Source organism: Mandrillus leucophaeus, unplaced genomic scaffold (genome assembly GCF_000951045.1).
Source record: "Mandrillus leucophaeus isolate KB7577 unplaced genomic scaffold, Mleu.le_1.0 Scaffold320, whole genome shotgun sequence".
Lineage (NCBI taxonomy): Eukaryota > Metazoa > Chordata > Mammalia > Primates > Cercopithecidae > Mandrillus > Mandrillus leucophaeus.
This window is the reverse complement of record NW_012103366.1, coordinates 1,645,459-1,651,755: the sequence shown is the minus strand read 5'-3', so window position 1 is coordinate 1,651,755 and position 6,297 is coordinate 1,645,459. Positions and strand designations below refer to the sequence as shown.

Genomic DNA, 6,297 nt, shown 5'->3' with positions numbered 1-6,297 from the left:
TCCGCCCGTCTCGGCCTCCCAAAGTGCTGGGATTACAGGCTTGAGCCACCGCGCCCGGCCGAGATATAATATTTTCTTTTTTGAGACAGTCTTGCTCTGTCACCCAAGCTGGAGTGCAGTGGTGCGATCTCGGCTCACTGCAACCTCCGCCTCCCAGATTCAAGTGATTCCTGCCTCAGACTCCCAAGTAGCTGAGACTATAGGCATGCGCCACCACGCCAGGCTAATTTTTGTATTTTTTTGTAGAGATGGGGTTTCACCATGTTGCCCAGGCTGGTCTCGAATTCCTGACCTCGAGTGATCCACCTGCCTCGGCCTCCCAAAGTGCTGGGATTACAGGTGTGAGCCACCGTGCCTGGCCTATAACATTTTCAATAGCGTGGAGAGTTTAGCCTTCCATTTCACTGGATAAGCATATGACCCTTGATGAGATGGAAGAAGACTGCCCCTTCAGTCAGGTGGAGTTCCCACATGCCTCTCATAATGTAAGCAACTCACCAAGCTGAGCATAATTCAAAGATACACAATTTTCCTACAACATGACTCCAAATGAAAACTAGTTACTCCACCTGTGGTTCAAGTAAGCAAACAGCATCCCTTGCTGTTCTTCAGATATACCAGGCAAGTGCTGTCTCAGGACCTTTGTACACACTATTTCCTCTATCTGGGATGCTTTACTGTTGTGTTTGTTTGATGCGGCTCTCTTTCTCACTTCCTTCATGTCTTTACATTAAAGTCATCTTCTTAGGGAGGACATCTTTGAACCTCTAAACTTTTATCAATCCTCCAATACTTACTTTCTTTCCTGCTTTATTTTTTCCATAGCACTTAATACTATTTTACATACAATACATTTTGCTTATTTATTTTATTACATCCCTACTAGAATGTAAGCTCTAGGAGGGCAGAGATTTTTTTAACTGTTTTCTCACTGCTCTATTACCAGCACCAGAAAAATCCAAGTTAAATACCTATTAAGAAAACGGTAATCTGCCCTAATGCTGGAAGAAAACCGGACATGTTAAGCTTCTTTCAAGGTGTCACATGGTTCTCATTCACAACATAAGGCATTTTCAAGAGAATTTCAGGAGTAGTTTTAAAAAAATTTTTTTTTGCAATAACTTTAGATTTAAGAAAAGTTACAAAGAGAGTTCTCATATGTTCTTTATCCAGCTTCCTCTAATATTAACATCTTATCTACTCATAGTGCATTTATAAAAACTAAGAAATTGACATTGCTACAACACTATTAACTACAGAGTTTACTTGGATTTCACCAGTGTTTCCACTAATGTCCCTATTGTATTTAATTATCATGACCCCTTAGTCTCCATCAATCTGTGATAGCTTCTCAGTCTTTGCTTGCATTTAATGACCTTGACACTTTTGAAGGGTGCTTGGTTGGATGTTTTGTAGAATGTCCCTCAGTTTGGGCTTGTCTGATACTATGTCATGACTAATCCGGGGCACAGATTTGGGGGAAGAATACCACAGAGATGAAGTGCTCTTCAGAGGGCACATGAAGCACCATGACTTGTTGGGAAGGTTAATCTTGAATACTTGATAAGGTGGTGTCTGCCAGATTTCTCTACTGTAAAGTTATTATTTTCCCTTTCCCTAGTCAGTCTGTTAGAAGTGAGTCACTGTATCAGCCCACATTCAGTAATTTTAACTATACACAACATTTGTTCTATGTGCTGACGTTAGAACCTAATTTCTGCAAAAATACACCTCTACTTTAACTCAGTCACCAAGAAAATAGAAGGTGTATAAAATCCAGGTGGCACATTTTGAAACTGCCTATAATTGGATCAGTAACCAGCTATACAATGTAATTATGTCTGTGACCCCAGTCAACACAGACTTCACACAAATGAAAAAGCTAGAGCACTTAAGGATTAAAATATTTTTCCAATATGGCAGGACAGGTCAGCTAGTGAGTTGAATCCAAGAATAATCCCCTACTCTATATCCTTGGCAGTGATCCAAACAATTTCTTGATTTGTTGCAATTGGGTAGGGGCCTTTATTCCATTAAATGTGTTTAATCAATAGCATTTATTTAACAGCATTGCAGACAGAAAAAAAAAAAAAATGTGTGGCGAAGACTGTTAATTGTTCCCGAGTTCTTCCCACATAAGAGAATCCCTAATTGGCACTTTAGGCACGTGGCTGCCCAGAATAAGGACCATATCCAAGCCACTCTTAGAGCTAGGTGTGGCCATCTGATTATATTCCAGACAATAAAATGTAAGCATAAGTTCTAAACTTGGCACACAGGGCTAACCACTGTTCCCCATGAGCTTGGAGTCCACTGAGAAGGAAGGAAGCCCACACTTATAGGTAATATTTGCCTTAATTAAGGAAACCAAAGTTTGCAGATGTTAAGTAACCTACTGAGTACCTAACTGTTCAAGTGGAAAAGCCAAAAGGAAAAGCCAGATCTGACGGAAACTTTAGGAATGTCCAATAAAATAGAGGGTACAATGTTAGATTCTAATTTCAGATAAAGTGATATGTTTACAATAAAAATTTTGTTATTCATTTGAAATTCAAATCTAACTGGGCATCATGTATTTTTCTTTGCTAAATCTGGCAACCCTAATTGTCAAAGCCTAGGTGCCTTCATACCATCTGATAATGCATCTCTTGGTAACATCGCACACCATGCATGGCAGACCTCACGCACTACATTCACTCTGGAACTATTTGTTGACTTGAGTTGAACTAAGCGGAACACATAAACACAGAAGAAACAAACAATAACTCATCAACAAGATAAAGAAAACTGTACTCCCCAGAATTCCAGGGAGGCAGAGAGGCTACCCCCAGAGCTCACTATCGCTTACTCTCTCTCTCTCTCCGCCCCCCCTCCCCACCCCCAGAGATGCAGGTAGAGCGAAGATTGGACCACACAGGGGCACCCAAGCTTCAGGAAGTAGTGGAGTGAGAGGCACAGGACAGCAAGATGACAGAAGGGTCACAGGAAAGAGCACCTAGAAATTGAGAGGGCAGGAATGTTGTTTGCTCTGCAGCTAATACTTTTTTGTCTCTCCAGTTTTTTTAAAAAACGGTGCTGCTGATGCTTCTGCAGTGAGTCAATTCCTTAAGGTGAATGGAAAGAAGCACCAAGTCTAGCTTTAAGTAGGAGAAGAAAGGCTTTCAAGGTAAACCATGGGGAGGCAGGGGATTTGACATCTATTTAGCTCACACCAGAAGGGAAGGTGAAATCAGCACCTGTTGACTATGTCTGTCTTGGTATTTTTCAGAATAGTTTAGGATCTGGAGCAATGGCTCACAAAAAAGCAGTGGTTTCCAACCTGACTAGCCGATAATCTAGGAAGATCATTGAAAACAGGAATCCTAAGGCTGAGGTCAGGCCCAGGACTCTTTTTTTATTTAATTTTATTTCCCAAGAGATTCTGATGAGCAGGCAGGTTGGGAACTTCTGTTGATGTCCTTTTGTTTGTTTGTTTGGTTGGCTGGTTGCTTGTCAAATGATCTTCACTGAAATATTTTCCTTTGTACTACTTAACTAGCTGTGCATTCCACCATGTCACTGTTGATGTCATCTACGATGTCATGAGGGTGGTGGCCATCAACAACTGCAGCCAACAGATGGGGCAGTCCCCAGGATCTCTCTAATGATTCCAGAGAGTTCTCTGGCTAAAGATCGGTACCATATTTGTCAATCTCATCAAATTGATGACAATCTCATCAAAAGTGATATTTCTACTGAGTTTATTTTTCTATTTCTACCTCTTGATAGTTTCTTGAGTGCTCTGATGATGAGGGCAGAGGTATAAGGTACCACCTCAAATTGGGCCTGATCAGTTTCACTGTAATCCTCAGACATTTCCAACCACTGGTTGCCTTGGCAATGTCCTCACCAACCTTGATGGGGAAAGACCCAGGGGGCTGATCTTAGAGGCCAGGGGCAGACGTGGCTCTGATTTTGCCACTGGTTCACCTCAGATATACAACCTTGATCTCACTGGGGTCAAATTTAGGTGGTATGGGAGAGGCAGCTGGTGTCAGAGGAATCAGGATATGAGATGACCAAAGAAAGTTGCACTTTGGCCTCCTCCCAGTCAAAAAACACAAAAGTACTATAGATACCAATTTCCTTTTCAATGTTTTAATATCAAATACCATTTGTTATGTTTAAAAAAACAGCTTCATGGGCCGGTTGTAGTGGCTCACGCCTGTAATCCCAGCACTCTGGGAGGCCGAGGCTGGTGGATCACCTGAGGCCTGGAGTTCGAGACCAGCCTGGTCAAATGGCAAAACCTCGTCTCTAGTAAAAATACAAAAATTAGCTGGGCATGGTGGGGGGTGCCTGTAATCCCAGCTACTCGGGAAGCTGAGGCAGGAGAATCACTTGAACCTGGGAGGCAGAGGTTACAGTGAGCCACAATCGTTCCATTGCACTCCAACCTGGGTGACAAGAGTGAAACTTTGTCTCAAAAAGAAAAAAAAAAAAAAGCTTTATGGATGCATAACCTGCATACTACAAAATTCACCCATTGTAAAAGTCCAATTCCATAAGTTTTAGTGAATTTATAGAATTGTGCAACCATCACTACAAATGAGTTTTAGAATATTTCCATCATCCCCAATAGATTCCTCCTGCCCATGAGCAGTTAATCATTACACCCATTTGTAGCCCAGGCAACTCTGTTTTCTGTCTCTATAGATCTGCCTTTTCTGGACATCACATATAAATGGAATAACACAATCTACAGTCTTTCGCATCTGGTTTCTTTCACTTAGCATAATGTTTTTGAGGTTTGGTAGTTCATTCCTTTTAATTGCCAAATAGTAGAGTATTCCATTGTATGGATATACCACCTTTATTCCTTCATCATTCATAGACATTTGGGCTGTTCCCACTTTTGGGCTATTATGAATAATGCTTCCAGAAACACTCATGACCAAGTTTTTGTAGGTACATATGTTTTCAATTCTCTAAGGTAGCTACTAAAAGTAGAATTACTGGGTCTATGGTAAGTTAACTTTTTTTTTGAGACAGAGTCTTGCTCTTTCGCCCAGGCTGGAGTGCTGTGGCATGATCTCAGCTCATTGCAGCCTCCGCCTCTTGGGTTCAAGCGATTCTCCTGCCTCAGCCTCCTGAGTAGCTGGGATTATAGGCATGCACCACCACACCTGGCTAATTTTTGTATTTTTAGTAGAGGCAGGGTTTCACATGTTGCCCAGGCTGGTCTCAAACTCCTGAGCTCAGGTGATCCACCTGCGTTGGCCTCCCAAAGTGCTAGGATTACAGGCATTGAGCCACTATGCCTGGCCAAGTTAAATTTTTAAGAATCTTCATATCAAGTTTTGACTGACAAAATTTGTGAAATAGTTGCCAAATGTAGACTTCCAAGGTAATAACCTGCCCTTCCTTGGTGCATCACTGAACATGACTATATCTCTTTCACTAAACTGGTGTGGATCTGTCATCAAATGCTGAATGAAACCATGCCTTCATCAGAAAACAATCTTCCCAGAGGTACATATGCACAGAGAAGCTGCTGCCTTGGCTCTGTTAAAATAAATAACCCTTTAGGTTGAAGGAGGCTCACTGTTCTGCCTGGCTGGCAAGTGCCCAGTCCTGTTACTTAAGAACATGTTCATAAAAATTGGAAATAATCTACACGTTGATAAAGAATAATGATTCAATACTTTTTTTGGTCTATCCTTTGATTACTTTATGAATTGCTCAATTATATAGGAGATGTATATTCACTGTAAAGTAAATGTATTTATAATGTACTTTAAAATAGAAAGCATATGAATCCCATTTACATCAATGTGTATGTACCCAGAAAATGTTCATGTACCCAGAAAATGTTCATGTAAGTAGATTTCTGTGCAAAAGTATTATGAATGAATGTACATACATTCTATGTACATTCTACGTACAGAACAGTGTATGTTCTCATGTATGTTATCTGTACATTCTCATACATCTCACTCTCATGTACATTATCTGTACATCCTCATTTTCTGTATTTTCATCATTTCTAATAAGACAAATGAAAATAAATATTGTTTAACTTTTAAAAATACAGTATACATGAGTATTTATTGTTATGGATAACAATTTTTGTCTCAGAAGTCACAAACTGTTTTATTCTTTTTGTACCTTCTGACAGCCAGCTCTTCATCTTCAGAACTTGGGAAAAAGAAGAGCCCAGATAACCCAATGGTTTCCTAACAACCAAAAGCTGTAGTGTTTTACCATAGCATACAGCTATAACAGTTACTTTGGCTAAAAACAATTAAAGAAAATAGC

The 6,297-nt window shown here is 40.4% G+C and overlaps 1 protein-coding gene and 1 pseudogene across 3 annotated transcripts in view; both read right to left on the bottom strand.

The window, feature by feature from the left end:
- LIMCH1 (LIM and calponin homology domains 1) overlaps positions 1-6,297 on the bottom strand; it is a 359,644-nt gene that overhangs the window by 326,065 nt on the left and 27,282 nt on the right. The gene's annotated exons all lie outside the window — the stretch shown is intronic.
- LOC105545185 lies at positions 3,531-6,169 on the bottom strand (annotated as a pseudogene).